Below are 4,061 nucleotides of genomic sequence, written 5' to 3'. Positions count from 1 at the left end.
AAGTAAAAACTTGGCTGTGTTCGGCCGGGTGAAACTCCAGTGTACCCTATTACTTCTTCTACCTCTAGTCTTGAGTGAGAGAGAGAGGGAGAGCGGCAACAACAATTGATATACAGAGCTTCGGTTCGGGCGATCACCGGCGACCATGGTGCTCATCCCACATGGCGGCGGCGCGGGCGGATAGGCGACGATGGCGATGCCGATGCTGACCGTGGACAACTACACGGTCTGGGTCATCAAGGCGCAGGCGATCCTCGACGTCCACTCCGTATGGGAGGCGGTGGCACCGGGCGACGCGGCGGTGAACGCCAAGAAGGACAAGATGGCGCGCGCGTTGCTCCTCGGGGCGTTGCCGGAGGATGTGCTGCTGCAGGTGTCAACGAAGCTCACCGCCAGGGAGGTATGGGACTCCCTGAAGGTGAGGTTCGTTGGCGCCGATCGGGTCCACGCGGCGAGGCTGGGGACGCTGCGCGGCGAATTCGACCGGATGAAGATGGCGGACGGCGAGGAGCTCGATGTGTACGGCTGGAGGCTCGCGGCGATGGCGACGAGGTATGCCAACCTCGGGGAGACGCTGGGCGACGCAACACTTGTCAAGAAGTTGCTGGATACGGTGCCGGATCGCCTCTTCCCCGTCATCGCCGGCATCGAGTAGTTCCACGACGTGACGACGATGGCGTTCGACGAAGCGCTTGGGCGGCTGCGTGCGTTCGACGAGCGGGTTCGGCGCCGTGGACAAGACGGCGGCGAGCGCGGGGGTGAGCAGCTGCTCATGACGGCGGCGCAGTGGGCAGCGCGGGAGCGTCGACACGGCGGTGCTCGGGACGACAACGACGGGCGCAGCGTGGCATCGGGGAGCGGCGACAACAGGCGCAGGCGCTGCTACAAGTGCGGGGAGCACGGGCACTTCCGGCGCGAGTGCTCGCAGCTGCGGAAAGGACCGGCGGCGGGGCAGGCTTTCTTGGCCGGCACCAACATCGACGACGGCGGACTCCTTTAGGCCGTGGCTTAGAGGGTGTGTGTTGGAATAAGCCACGGCTTGGTGTGGTCGGGTTCGTCGGGCGCGACGGATTCGTGTGGGATGTGTGGGACGCACCGGTGCAGTCGGACTTGTCAGGCGCATCGGGTGCGCGCGAAACGTGCGTGACGCAGCGGAAGTGTGACATGGATGTGTGTCTGTGTGTGTTAGCGCGGCCGTAGATAGCTATGCGTGTGCATCGTGTGTGCGGCCCTTAGCGTAGCTAGCTAGATGCGTAGCGTGTGTGTGTAACGTGCATGCATGGATGCATGGATGCATGGAGCTGTTGGGGAGTCCCGCGTCGTGCGTGGACGCGGGCGGGCCGAGCAGATCAGTACGCGCAGGCGGAGCGAGGTGGGCAGCGTGCGTTCGTGTGGATCATGCATGCGTGGGCGTTGCGTTACCTCGTGTATAAAGACTGGACGATGCAGTCGTTGAGTTTTGTGCTTTGGAAAGTAAAAACGGGGCTGTGTTCGACCGGGTGAAACTTCAGTATACCCTATTCCTTCTTATACCTCTAGTCTTGAGTGAGAGAGAGAGGGAGAGCGGCAACAACATTGAATATGAGCGAGGTTGAGGAAGATTTGGGAACTAGGGTTATCAGGAAGAGAGAGGGGGGCTCGGGGCGTCAAGTAGGCACCAGGGTAAGCTGCGGGATGGCCAACACATCACCTAGGGGGGTGCAGCCATGGCGGGATGGCCGCCACGGTTCCCCCTCTGCTCCTGTAGTGAGGGGGAGATGAGTGGGGCGTGGGTTGGGCATCCCTCTTTGTTAGATGGGCCATAGTGCCCATTAGTTTAGGTTCACCTCATTTTAAAAAAATCTTTTCTGTTTTACATTTTTGTTGGTGTTTTCAATTTAGTTGGCCCACTAAATAAACTTTGCTATAGACGAAACCTGGTACTTAAATCATGCACAATATTTACCATACACAAGGTTTTACATCATTTGGAAAACTATACTTATTTGTTTATTTTAAAAGGGCCAAAATAAATGCTGGTGGACCATTTATTAATTTCTAGGATTTTATTTGTGAGCCTAATGAAGTTGAGTTCAACATGAACATGATGAGGGGAATTTATACCAAAATCCGAACATTTTAGTTTGATAGTTCGAAGCAATAATTATTGGGCTTGTGTTTTTAATTCGAATTTGAGGTCGGTTTGGAACAAAGTGATGATTAGCAAAAATTATCATGATGGAATGGCACCGTTAGGGGGAGATTACTGTAGCATGATTCTCGGGGTGTTACAATTGTATAGGTGCACTAGTTCGGCGAAGAGATGGTGATAAAAGTGTAATATGGATGGTAGAAATATATTTTTATAATCTGGATAAATAAAAACAGTAAGGTAACAAATAGTAAACGGGCACAAAAACGGTATTGCAATGCTTAAAAATGAGGCCTAGGGTCCGTACTCTCGCTAGTGCAATCTCTCAACAATGCTAATATAATTGAATCATATAACCACCCCTCAAAGTGCAACGAAGCATCACTCCAAAGTTCATATCTAGCGGCGAACATAAGCCGGAATTGTTTATAGGGTACGAAACCACCTCAAAGCTATTCTTTCCGATCAATCTATCCTAGAGTTCGTACTAAAATAACACGAAGCTATTCTTTCCGATCGATCTAACCAAGAGTTCGTACTAAAATAACACCAAAGCAAATTCAGATTCATAATAGTCAACCCAACACAAAGAACTTCAAAGAGTGCCCCAAGATTTCTACCGGAGAAATAAAGACAAGAACGTGCATCAACCCCTATGCATAGATTACCCCAATGTCACCTCGGGAATCCACGAGTTGAGTGCCAAAACATATATCAAGTGAATAAATACGATACCCCATTGTCACCACGAGTATTCAATTGCAAGACATATATCAAGTGCTCTCAAATCCATAAAAGTATTCAATTCGATAACAACGAAATCTCAAAGGGAAAAACTCAATTCATAACAACAAGATAGAGAGGGGAAAACACCATATGATCCGACTATATTAACAAATCCCGCGATACATCATGATCATGATATCTCAAGAACACGAGCGAGAGAGATTAAACACATAGATACCGGTACAAACCCTCAGCCCGGAGGGTGGACTACTCCCTCCTCATCGTGGTGGCCGCCGGGATGATGAAGATGGCCATCGGAGATGATTCCCCCCTCCTGCAGGGTGCCGGAAAGGGTCCAGATAGGTTTTCGGTGGCTAGAGAGGCCTGCACCAGCGGAACTTCTGATCTAGGTTAAGCGCGAGGGTTTTTGGAATATTTGGGATTTTATAGGGCAAAGAGGGGGTGCAGGAGGCCACCGAGGTGGGCACTACTCACCTGGGCGCGCCTGGGCCCGCAGGCGCACCCTGGTAGGTTGTGCCCCCTCAGGGCACCCCCGTGCTTCTCTGGCCCATCCTGGATGTTCTGGTCCATAAAAAATCTCCAAAAAGTTTCGCGGTGTTTGGACTCCGTTTGATATTGATTTCCTGCAATGTAAAAAACAAGCAAAAAACAGCAACTGGCACTGGGCACTGGGTCAATAGGTTGGTCCCAAAAAATTATATAAAGTTGCTATAAAATGATTGTAAAACATCCAAGAATGATAATATAACAGCATGAATACTTCATAAATTATAGATACGTTGGAGATGTTACATCTCGCAAGAAGCCCCACCCTTGTTCCTCTTGGTGTTGTGTTTCTTTTTGAAACTTTCTATTATGTTCGCTAGAAACTTTTAATGGTGATGCATCCCGTTTTGTTGGTTTTGAGCATCGCTTCATGAAGCAAAGTAAGGATCAAATCATTTTTTAGTGTCTTGGGAAAATCAGTTTCCATTGCAGTAATACTATCATAATAGTCTGCAAGACTGACACCTTGCTCACTAACTTCAGCTATTTTGCATTCATCCATTTCTTCAGTTATCTTATGAACTTCATATGGTTCTTTGTGATACAAAACTTCCAGTGCCTCGACAATTTTGATAGTACTAAGGTGTTCAAAATGTTCCTGTAACACCTGATCTATGCAAGATAGCATAATACTTTG

Source organism: Triticum urartu, chromosome 2 (assembly GCF_003073215.2).
Source record: "Triticum urartu cultivar G1812 chromosome 2, Tu2.1, whole genome shotgun sequence".
NCBI lineage: Eukaryota > Viridiplantae > Streptophyta > Magnoliopsida > Poales > Poaceae > Triticum > Triticum urartu.
This window is presented reverse-complemented; position numbering follows the sequence as displayed.